The following is a 13,025-nucleotide window of genomic DNA, read 5'->3' on the forward strand; positions in this document are numbered from 1 at the left end:
CGACTGGGAGTCCTGCCTCTGAAGTCCTAGATCGTGTCTGACAGAAGTCTGTGCCCCTCTGACAAGGCTGTGGGTGGTATGTCAGGAGGCCCTGAGGAGCTTAACGGAGACACATCTCTTGGAGGTCCTCCCCAGGGCAGCCCTGGGGCTCTCCTTGAGGCTCCGGCAGCCTGAGAGGTCGGCAGAGTTTGTGCAGATATGAGAGTACCACGTCTCTCGTCACAGTGAATCCTACCCGGGCAGAGGCAGCTTAGTAAAGACCAAGCTCTCTGGATACGGTCCCCAGGCTGGCTCCTTTTCCTTGGTGAATGTCCATTGTCACTGGCAGCTTCTGATGTAGCAGAAGGAGCAGTGGCCTGGATTTTAGCGTTGGCTTATCCACTTGCCCTTTGGGGGAGTTTAGACAAGTGCCGTTTAATGAAATTTGTTGACGGTTATTGAACGGTGATTAGACATCAGGGACTATGCTTAGAGTTTTCCATGCATTATCTCATTTAAATCCCCCCCCCCCCCCAACCACGCAAGAAACTTTCAGATATTACCCGCTTTTTACAGCGGAAGAAACAGACTTTATGTGGGTAACTAGCTTGTCCAGGGCCTAAGGGCTAGGTTAGTAGAGCTGGCTCGAACCTAGCAGTCTGGCTCCAGAGCCCATACTCTTAGCCACCAGATGGTACACGGCATCCCTGAACCTCACCATCCACGTTCAAAAAAGAAGCAACCACAGAAGGTGTTAGTATTTATTCAGCACCTCCTATGTGCTAGGCGTTTTGCTAGACACATTCTTTCATTTATTCTGTCAGTGTCCCTGGTAGATAACTATTATACCAGTCGTGCGCTGAAGCCGCTGAGGTACGATAATGGCTCAAACCATTGTGGAAATGGAAAAGGAGAGTATATGTTTAATTGCACCGTTTTATAAAAATTAGCAGATGATTATTATCTGCTTGGTAGGACCGTGTGTCCCTTCAGTGCCAGAATACCTATTAACTGGTAAATGCCTCCAGGAGTTATTTAGATTTGCCATTTCCACCACTGTTAGCTGTAAGTGGCCCAAAGGCCCACCCCCAACCCCCCCCACCCCCACCCCGGGGCAATGCCACAGCCCAGCCTCAATCCTCTCCCTGGGCCTGCTCCCTCACTGTGCTCCCACTCACCCTCCCTGCCCCTTCCCCTCAGCTGCCCCCTCCCTGCCCGTGGGCCATGGGGACATCTGGGCTTCACGACCTCTCCTTGGCCTGGCTACATTCTGATTATTCCACCCCCTTTATGCTCCAGCACACAAGCAGCCGCTCTGTTTTTTAGATTCACTCCTGTCAATCCTGATTGCTTTAAGAAAAATGCCTACACCCTCACCTTTTTATGTGAATACAGAAGAACTTGGCCTTCTGTCCTCAGTATTGCCCTCTGTGGCCTTATGAAGGAACCCTGAATTGGGGGTCAGCAGAGTTGGGTTGTAGGCGTGGTTCTTTGGTAAATAACTGACCTTGAGCAGGTCATTTCTCTTTTTGACTCGTGATTCCCCCGTCTAACCAGGGGGTGACAGTAAGACGCTCCTGAAACAAAGCCTGTATGCGAGAGTGTTTTATGAACCGAAACGTACTTTGTAGGTGTTAGTCTTTACCTGGGTCTCCGGTCACCCCCCAAGACAACCTTCCTTGTATTGTTCTAGTGCTCAAGCCTGGCCTCACATTCAAATCACCTAGAGAGCTTTTCAAAACTGCCCATGTCCACCCTGAGACAGTCTGATTTCCTTGGTCCTGGGGTGACGGCTGGGGACGAGCGGTATTCGAAACTCCCTGGGTGACTTTACTGGGCAGGCAGCACTGAGAAGCCCTGATCTGTCGGAAGGAGGAGAAATGTGGAATAGATGGAGGAAGGCTTAGAGGCATCCCTCCTCTCCTTCTTTTTCAGGATTTGGGCTTTCTCTCTTTATGTGGAGCTCCGGGCGCACTTCACCCATCCCCCACTCACGGTGGCAGGGAGCCCTGGAACACCTGCTGATGAACCTGACCCCTCTAAGTCTCTGGCCAAACCTTCAGCTGGGGCATGGGCTTCCTGTTTGCTAGCACAGCAGGCCTCTCTTGAATAGCTTGACTGGGAAACCCAGCCAACAGTATTTTTACAGATGTTTCATTATTTTTAATGAAAACCAGTTCCTTCTCCACCTTGGGACCCAAAGCCTGCTGGACGCCTCCCATCGAAGGGCTGGCAGAACATCCTAGTGCGACACGTGTCCAAATACCACCTTGTCTACCCCCCACCCCCCCCCCCCACCCCATGCATATCTGCTCCTCCTGACTTCCCACCTCAGCCAGTATGTCTGGCTTTCACGTCCCCCAGACGGAAAGAGACCGCGTGGCCTCTGTGAAGGGGGCAGGTTCTGGAGTCCAACGGCCTAGGTTCAAATCCTAGTGAACGTTGGCCAATGACTTAGCCTCTCTGAGTGTCAGTTTCTTCTCCTGTAAAAGGTGGAGGATCATCATTCCTATTTCATACGGTTTGCAAAAATTAAATGAGTTTAGACCCGTAAAATGCTGAGCAACTTGCACACGGTAAACGCTCAGGGAACGTGAGGATGTCCTATGTATACCTTCTCCTTCTCCACTGCCCACGTTCAATCAACAATTCCGAGCTGTGAGTTCCAGCCCTAAATTGTTTCTTATTTGCTCCCTCTGTCCCCAAGCACTTACTTCCGTTCATCCGTCCTCTCAAGCTCTCCCTGGCTGTAATCCTCTCTTTAACCTATCCCGTAATGCCACCAAAGCCATCTTACTTATGTAGAATTCTGTTTGCATCACTTCCTCACTTAAAAAAAAACAAAAAACCTGCTGGCTGCCTTTTCCCTAAGCGCAGAGTGAGGGCCTAACTGCCTCGCATCCCCTGCTGTGCCGTGTATCTTGGGGGTAAGGTTCTCGGAACCTTAGCTCAGTCGATCTACAACCCGTGGGACTGTGGGGTCACCTCCTGAGCTGACAGGCCAGCTTCATATCCAGAAATGGGTTCCTGCCTGTTCTTGTTCACTATTGCGTCACTCCAGGGTGTGGCTGGGTTGAAAACGGCTCTATTTGGTTTCGGCCACATGGGACTGAAACATATGAAAAAGTACTCTTTGAAGACACATTGGTCATTGATTATTTTTAAAGACTTCCCTTAAAATGTGAGCTAGCTTTCTCCAGTCGTCCTCAGCCACATATCCTATTCGTTGTGAGCTGTAAACAGGATGGAAAAGCGCCCGAGAAACTAACGACAAAGCTCTAAGGAGGAACGAATTGAAACAGGGAATGTCCATTTCTTATTCCCCGACACTGGCTTCCATCCTGGTGAGAGCACATTCCCTTAATGGAAAGGTACCCCCGGAGGCTACAGCCGGAGTACTTTGTCTTCACGAAGCATCCCTCAGGATGACCGTCATGTTGACGGATCAGTCCTTTGGCAGGCTGCCCATGGAGCAGTGGCCACACCAGCCACACAGTGCTCCGGGTGCTGGAACAAATGGGGTGGTGGGGCACGTGGCCAGCCCAACGGGTGAACGGAGCTGCTTTCACTTGGAGCAGTTTCTCGTTGAGCAGCTGTTTGCACAACACCCCTGATTTGGAATCAGCTATGGGAGGAACAGAAGCAAGCAAGACATGTGTCTTGTGACCGTACAAAACATCCAATTGATTCCACAAACGTTCCATACTATGAGTAGAAGCAGCAGCGAGCTGCCGTGCTTTAGACAAAAGATGAATCCTAAGTGATCCTTGCCCTTATCTGTGACCGGAATGTGCAGTAGGTTCAGACCTGTCCTCTCAGCACTCCGCATCTTCAAAGACGAGTTTGAGAAGGTCAATTTGTTGTGACTTCAGAGAGGTGGCCCCAGAGGCAAATTCCTTCCGTTGCTTTGCTCTCTCTCTCATCGCCCTCTGGTGTCCACACGGAGACATGGCCTTCAAACCAGGCACGGGCATAGAGTCCAGCTTATACTCCCACGGTTGGGGAAAAAAAGAGACCCTAGTTTTTTTTTTTTTTTTTAATTTTTTTTTTTTTAATTTTTTTTTTCAACGTTTATTTATTTTTTGGGACAGAGAGAGACAGAGCATGAACGGGGGAGGGGCAGAGAGAGAGGGAGACACAGAATCAGAAACAGGCTCCAGGCTCTGAGCCATCAGCCCAGAGCCCGACGCGGGGCTCGAACTCACGGACCGCGAGATCGTGACCTGGCTGAAGTCGGACGCTTAACCGACTGCGCCACCCAGGTGCCCCAAAGAGACCCTAGTTTTTAAGACGACTTGCCAAACTGTGAGGACTATCCCATCTCTGTAAGCTTCGGTTTCCTCGCCTGTAAAGTGAGGATGATAATACCCTACATCACCAGTGCTCTTGTAAGGATTAGAAGGGGTGATATAGGAAAGCACTTCATACCATCCTAGAATATAGACACTGCTCCAAAAAACACATCCACTAACACTCTCGGCAATGAATTCATCCTAACTTAAGAAGAAGGGGCAAGGCTGCTCAAGGGCATTAGTGTTTTCACATTATAGTCAATTGTTTATCTACCATTTCCTGGCTGGATCATGAGCCATGAAGTAGGAACCATATATCTCAAATCATCTTAATACTGCCTGGCCCATGGCTGGAGCTCAGGAAATATTTGTTGAATGGAAAATGAGTAAAAACTGATTTCCCCCAGTTTAAAAAAATCTACAGTGCGATGTGATATAAATTCAGTGTTTCCAAACATCCAAGCAAATCCTCTCACAGGCCATAAAGATCCCACGAGCTCTGTGATTCAGCACTGTTTGAGAACTCCACCTGTCCTGAAATTCTCTGGCCCTGGAATATATCTTGGAGTATCTGTAGGTTCCAACAGAAGGTATGGAAAAGCACGTTCTGTATGATTGAGTCAGGGGTGGGGACTCTTGAGCTCTAAACTCTGAGGAATCTGAAAAGGAGAGTACCTAAGAAAAATGGAGAGGAGCTTAGGGATGGAGGCCAAGGGCCAGTAGGGATCTTCGGAAGTCAGGACCAAGGGATCACCAAAGCTGCCTGCTTTGTATGCAAAATGAGGGTGATGGTCCCATCCCGAAACACCTGGAATATATTCTGAAGGGCCAACCTAGTCAACAAACGCCCAGGTGAATTCAGTAATACAAATGTACTTGGGTCTCTCATATCTCATCACATGTGGCCACGGCGCAGAGTTGAGAGAAGAAGCAGGTACGAAGCTTTATGAACATGAATAAGTATTTTCTTGATCCCAAAACGATTCTCCTAATGCCACACGTCCACAAACCGACAACCACAAAATAAAATAAATGAGACAGACAAGCAGATTTGTTCAGTCTTTAAACACAAGAACTATAAGAAAATTCCACTGTGCTTTTACTTTAAACGAGCTCCGTTTGGGAAGAGAAACTTGCTTGTTCTGACTTGAGCAGCCTCTTCACAAGATGGAGAAGCTGACCGACCTTGAGAACTGATCAGAGGCCGGTAACCGCAGGTTTGTAGAGTGCAACATCTGTTCTTTGTCTCGTAGAGCCCTAAAACACTTTAAGGAAGACGGAGCTATCAAACCAAAGTTCTTTGAAACTAACAACTTCACAGGGGAACTCAACAATAGGTCAAATAAAGTGCTGGGTTTTGTCGCCATTACAGTTTGGAGATAAACAGATTCGGGGGCCATGAAATGATTGCGGAGAACTCCCGAGGGGGGTTTCAGTTCTGCATCCATCAAAATCTGGCCAACCCTCCAAGGAGAAATGAGCTGGGACCCCTGTGTGAAGAGCTGGGATCCCTTTGACAGAAAAAGCGAGACTGTATTGAGATCATTCTTAAAATAATATCGAAACTAAAATACCCTCAACTACAACACTTCGCCTGTTCCAGAAATCGTATTAGATGTGGGATGTTGATAAAGTTCATTGTTTTAAACTGTTTTAGCTGCTGAGAATAAAGGAGGGAATAAGACTCATATGTACTCTACTTTCGTGGTGTTTATATTCTTCTGGAAGAGGGCAGGCAATACACCAATGAACAAAATAATTTCAGGTAATAGTTTAGGAAACATAAAACGAGATAATGGGGTATAAAATGACAGCAGGTGGGGTGAAAGGCTATCTTATTTATTTTTACTTTTATAAGGAAAAACTTTCAAGCAAATGTAAAAGTAGAGAGTATGAGAAACTCTTATTAATATGTTCCTCAGATTCAACAATTACTAATTTTTCTTCATTTGCTTCATTTGGCCCTTTTCTTCCTTCCTTTCTTCTTCTTCTTCTCCTCCTCCCCCCACCTCCTTCTTCTTTTAGTAAAATATTTTTTAAATGTTTATTCACTTTTGAGAGAGAGAGAGAGAGTCTGAACAGGGGAGGGGCAGAGAGAGAGGAAGACACAGAACTCAAAGCAGGCTTCGAGCCATCAGCATAGAGCCCCACGCGAGGCTCGAACTCACAAACCATGAGATCATGACCGACTGAGCCACCCAGGCACCCCTGCCAAAATATGTTTTACCTTTTTCTGTTTTTCAGGGCAATGTTTCTGGATTTAATTGCTAAAATATTTAAAAATAAAATAAAACAAAATAAATAAACATATTATAAAAAATATAAAAACAAACAGCCACCCCTGCATACTTCAGTATACATCTCTAACAATTAAGGGCCAGATAAGATTTTCTAAAACTTTTGCTTAAATAAATTTATAATTCATAAAATTATATTGTATAGATTATAAAATTATGTAACAATATGACATAGATGCTTTATAGTAATTACAGTTATATAAGTTATATAGCATACAATTATAAAATTATATGTTATAAATAAGGTTTTTTTTTAATCTTTACTTATTTCTGAGAGAGAGAGAGAGAGACAGAGCGTGAGCGGAGGAGGGTCAGAGAGAGAGGGATACACAGAATCTGAAGCACGCTCCAGGCTCCAAGCTCTCAGCACAGAGCCGGATGCAGGGCTCGAATTCGTGAACCGTGAGATCATGACCTGAGTCAGTCAGACGCTTAACCGACTGAGCCACCCAGGGGCCCCATAAAATTATATATTATAAAATAATTGCTAAACATTCTAAAATAATTACATTGTACTAAACAATAAATTAAAAAAACAATTTATTTTATTAAAAATAAAATTATATAAATATCTATAATCTAATCACCTGAACTAAGTAACTGTTTGAATTTAAGTGCTTTTTCCCCATCTTCCAAACATTTTTATCACTGTACAACAAACTGTTGAAAAGTACACATATCGTAAGGATGTAACTTGCTGAAGTACCTACCATAAAGTGAACATGTCTGTGTAACTACCACTCTGGGACCCCAACTTTGTTTTTTTCTCTGCAATTTATTTATTGAAGAAACTGGTCATCACTCAACATTTATTCTCTTGCTACATTTTCTGTAAAATGGTCATTAGATCTTGACTCTAGACCAGGACAAGATCAGCAGCAGAACTGAGCCATAATGGAAACTGAGGCAAAGGAAAACCCAGTAAACACTGATTCCGTCTTTATTTGAAATTCTGATATTTTGTTCATGGTGAATTTGTTTTTTAACCTTAATTTTGATTTTTGAAAATATTGCATGAAAATGTTGTTTGTCTTGATCACTGAGTTGTTTGGCATTCCCTAGTCTCGGCTCGAGTTTTTGTCAAGAATACCTCATAGCTGGGGGCGCGTGAGTGGCTCAGTCGGTGGAGTGTCCGACTTCGGCTCAGGTCCTGATCTCACAGATCGTGGGTTCGAGCCCCGCGTTGAGCTCCATGCTGACAGCTCAGAGCCTGGAGCCTGCTTCGGTCTCTGTGTGTGTGTGTCTCTCTCTGCCTCTCCCTGCTTATGCTCTCTCTCTCTCAAAAATAAATAAACCTAAATTTTTTTTAAAAAATAAAGTGCAATTGGAGAGGGGCACCTGGGTGGCTCAGTTGGATAGGCATTCGACTTTGGCTCAGGTTATGATCTCACAGTCTGTGAGTTTGAGTCCCTTGTCAGGCTCTGTGCTGACAGCTCGGAGCCTCAGATTCTGTGTCTCCCCTTTTCTCTGTTCCTCCCTCACTCGCATTCTGTCTCTCTCTCTCTCTCTCTCTCTCAAAGGTAAATAAACATCAAAAAAACCTTTTTAAAGTGTGCAATTGGATAAATTTTGACATATGGGTGTATCTATGAAAACATTACCTCAATCAAGTTAATGAACATATCCACTGTCCCCAAAAGTTTTCGTGTGTCTTTTAGTAAACCTTCCTTTCTGCTTCTCTCCACCTTATCTCCTGGTCGTCACCGATCTGCTTTCTCCCATTTGTGTTACTTTACATTTCCTGACACTTTTTATTGATGGAATCATACAGAATATACTTTTTCGTCTTGCCTCTTGAACCCTACAAAACTATTTTGGGAATCACGCATGTCATAGCATATTATCAAGAATTCATTCTTTTTTATTCCTATGCATTGTTCTATTGTATTCATGTACCGCACCTGGCTTACTCACTTGGTGACGGACATTTGGGTTGTATTTTGTTTTGACGATTACACACGAAACTGTTAGAAATGCTTGCAAACCAGTCTTTGTATGGACATATGCTTTCATTTCTCCTGGGTAAATACCTAGGAGTAGAATGGTTCTATTATAACGGTAACTATGAGTTTAACTTTTATTTTTTTTTATTTTTTTTTTCAACGTTTATTTATTTTTGGGACAGAGAGAGACAGAGCATGAATGGGGGAGGGGCAGAGAGAGAGGGAGACACAGAATCGGAAACAGGCTCCAGGCTCTGAGCCATCAGCCCAGAGCCCGACGCGGGGCTCGAACTCCCGGACCGCGAGATCGTGACCTGGCTGAAGTCGGACGCTTAACCGACTGCGCCACCCAGGCGCCCCTATGAGTTTAATTTTTAAAGAAACTGGTCAACTGTTTTCCAAAGTGGCTGTACCCTTTTACTTTCCCACCAGCAGTGTAGGAGAGTTCCAGCTCCGTCACATTCTTGCCAAAACTTCATTTTTGCCAGTCTGAAAGATGTGTGGCGATAACTCAGTGTGGGTTTTTTTGTTTTGTTTTTAACGTTTATTTACTTTTGAGAGAAAGAGACAGAGAAGGAGCAGGAGAGGGGCAGAGAGAGGGGGAGACACAGAATCCGAAGCAGGCTCCAGGCTCCGAGCTGTCAGCACAGAGCCTGACGCGGGGCTTGAACTCACGGACCGTGAGATCATGACCTGAGCCGAAGTCGGATGCTTAACCGACTGAGCCACCCAGGCGTCCCCTCATTGTGGTTTTCATTTGCGCTTTCCTAACACTGGAGATCTTTTCCTAATGTGGAAGATCTTCTCACATGCTTGTCATCCGTATATTTTTTCTTGTGAAGTGTCTGTTCAAAGTTTGGACAAACGTGTGAAAGCAACTCAATTGTCTTTTCAGCCGATGGTGCTGGAACTACTGGATCTTCACGTGGAAGGTTTGAACCTCAACTTACGCCTCCCAACGTATACAGAAAATAGCTGAAAATGAATTATAGAACTAAACGTCTGACTCTGGATCTCAGCTCAGGTCTTGATCTCAGGGTCATGAGTTCCAGCCCTGCATCGGGCTCTGTGCTGCGTGAGGAGCCTACTTAAAAATAAAAACAACCCCCCCCCCCAAAAAAAAAAAACAAAAACAAAAAGAAACTCTTTGTGCTCTTGGATAACAAAACAAGATTCTTTAAAAAAAAAAAAAAGTTAGGGGCGCCTGGGTGGCGCAGTCGGTTAAGCGTCCGACTTCAGCCAGGTCACGATCTCGCGGTCCGTGAGTTCGAGCCCCGCGTCGGGCTCTGGGCTGATGGCTCAGAGCCTGGAGCCTGTTTCCGATTCTGTGTCTCCCTCTCTCTCTGCCCCTCCCCCGTTCATGCTCTGTCTCTCTCTGTCCCAAAAATAAATAAACGTTGATAAATGTTATCCTATTAAAAAAAAAAAAAGTTATAAATTGGAATTCCTTGAATGAAAAACTTTTGCTCTGCGGAAGACACTGTGAAGAGAATGAAAAGATAAGCAACAGACTGGGAGAAAATACCTGCCAATCACGTATCCAACAGAGGATTTGTATCCAGAATATATAAAGAGCTCTCAAAACTCAACAATAAGAAAGAAAAACAACCCAAATTGTTTAAGTGGCCAGAAGATTTGAACATGCACCTCATGGAAGAAAATGTATAGATGGCAAATGAGCATATAGACAGCCCTTCACATCAGTAGCTCTTAGGGAAACGCAAATTAAAAATCACAGTTAGATGCCATTACATATACACTAGGAAGGCTAACCCAGAAACTCTGATAATACAAAGCATTGGCAAGGGTGTAAAGTGGGCTCTCACGTGTGGCTGGTGGCCTGCAGTACGGCACAGGACAGGGGCTCAGAAGAACAGTTTGACGTTTCCTTACAAAGTTAAACAGATACTTAACCATTTGACCCGGGAATCTCATCTGTAGGTATTTACTATAGACGTGAAAGCACGCTCACACAAAAACCTGTACACTCATGTTTAATAGCAGTGTTCTTCGTAACTGCTCCAGATTGGAAACCACTCAAATCTTCTTTCGTGGGTCACTGGAGAGAACAAACAAGCCTGGGATACAGCCATACAACGGAACACCACTCGGCAAAGATTAGGAACACGCAACGTGCAACCTTGCCACACGCGACGATGTGGGAGAATCCCAAATGCGTTAGGCTAGGTGAAAGGAGCCAGTCTCAAAAGATTCTCTGTTGTATGGCTGCCTTCATGTGACAGTCTGAAGAAGGCTGAGCTCTAGGACCAGGTCAGCGGTTGCCGGGGGGGCGGACAGGAAGCAAGGACAAAGAAGAAGCGCGAGGCAATTCTTTGGGGTGTCGGAATTCTTTCGTATCCCGTTTGCGGTAGTGATTACAAGAATCTGTACATGTGGAAAACTTCATTGAACTGTACGACATCCAAAGCAAAGTGTACTGTACGTAAACGTTTTTAAGCAATAAAAATGACCGGTGGGTGCTTTCAGGTGTATACGCAGCAGATCCCTGCCCCCCCCCCACCGCCGCCCCCCCCCCCCCAATCCTGAAGTCCTTGGTGAATGAACCAAAGGCTAGTGTGGCTGGAGATCGAAAATCCAGGGGGAGTGCATAGCAAACACAGTGAGGTCAGCAAGGTCAGCGAGGTCAGACAGGTGGGCAAGACCAGCCCGGGGAGAGCCATAGAAACACCTGGATTCGAATCTGAGCTTCTTTTTTTTTTTTTTTTTAATTTTTTTTTTTCAACGTTTATTTATTTTTGGGACAGAGAGAGACAGAGCACGAACGGGGGAGGGGCAGAGAGAGAGGGAGACACAGAATCGGAAACAGGCTCCAGGCTCCGAGCCATCAGCCCAGAGCCTGACGCGGGCTTGAACTCCCGGACTGCGAGATCGTGACCTGGCTGAAGTCGGACGCTTAACCGACTGCGCCACCCAGGCGCCCCAAATCTGAGCTTCTTAAAGATCGTCCTTGCTGCCATGTGGAGAATGGACGCAGACTAGCAAGCTATGGAAAAGGGCTTTTTCTCCTTTCTCAAAATGATTAATTAAAAAAGGAAAGTGATCAAACCTTAAGAGGAGAGGTCCAAATCATTGGAACATTTGACTGGGACTGAGGAATGGGAAGGGGAAGAAAACAGTTTGCTATTAAAATGCCGTTCTTGTCTTGCGGTTAGACAGAATTTCCTTGTCTGGCTAACTCTGGTGATGCAGGGACACGCTTCTTCCAATGTGTTTTCTTGGCCTTCCTTCTCAGAATAAACAAATGTGGTGTCTCCAGGCTTTCAGAGGGTCCCAGGTACAGGGTGACCTGATCCAGACCACAGAAGCTTTATTGCCAGCTTCCCCCAGCACACGGCTTGGGCCCTGTTGCTATAAACACACCGCTCAGGAGGCTTACGCAAGTTTGAACACCTCCCTGCGACTGGTTTCTTTGCTATCCCGACTCCTCACACACAAGTGAGGCTTCCCCATGGAGAACAGAGCATCCTGGGAAGGGCTGGCACTCTGACCTCAGAAAACACTGGAAAATGAGTGTAGTCAAGGCTGTTGGGAGGCCCATGAGTCACCACTTATTTAGGTGGCTTCTCATCTAATGCAGAAAAGAGATGATTCTCGAAAACCAATCGTAGTGTCTGTTTGCTGGGCCCTGTGGCTGGCGGCAGATCGCCAACCCAAACCCCCAAGTCCAGGCTGACAAAATGGCTACGGAGACATTAATCCTGTTGGAGAGAGAGGGAAAGAGGGAGAGAGATAAGCCGGAGCTCTAAGAATCCTTGACTCCTTCCTTTCTGCTCTCCCATGGTAGCCAGTTCCCATTCAAAGGGGGCATTTCATTTGGTTCCTGGACATTTCTGCACCTCTTTCCTGCTTTTTTTCTCCCCCTCTAAACCCTGGTCACCTTGGTTATGGGCAAATGTCTCCTTGATGAAAGGGTTAGGCCTGCCTCCATTGGGATCACTTAGCATGAGGAACGCAGCCAAGCTCCATGGCTCAATTTCAAGTTCCCTTTTAAATGGAAACCATTTGATACACTTTGCTGTCCTAAAGTCTTTGACTACATTGAAATCAAAGGGAGAGTCCTGACTCAGATTTAACTCTGCCTGCACAAACATTGGTCATCAGTCTACTTAAAAACAAACAAACAAACAAACAAAAACAAAAATAGATTTTTGAAAGACGGAAAATAAAACTTACCTTTAATCAGCGCCAGAAAACTCAGTGAAAGAGTATGGGTCAGTGAGTGCCCCAGAACATTCCACACATGGTCTTTCACATATTCACCGTGGTCAATGCTCAAATTACCAGGATTAAGATGACCCCTGGGGAAAAGGGCAACACATACAAGACCTGAATTGGGAGTCAGGAGAGGTGGGCTCAAGTCACAGACCTCAGGTCAAGTAGTGCTGTAGCCTTGGGGACATCAGTGACCCTTGCCCCTCTAGAGTCTCGGTTTTGGAAGCGTTTCATATTGCTTAGATTCTCCGATTTTTACCTCTGGTCTTACATTGTCCACG

This window comes from Leopardus geoffroyi, chromosome B3, assembly GCF_018350155.1.
Source record: "Leopardus geoffroyi isolate Oge1 chromosome B3, O.geoffroyi_Oge1_pat1.0, whole genome shotgun sequence".
NCBI classification, from domain to species: domain Eukaryota; kingdom Metazoa; phylum Chordata; class Mammalia; order Carnivora; family Felidae; genus Leopardus; species Leopardus geoffroyi.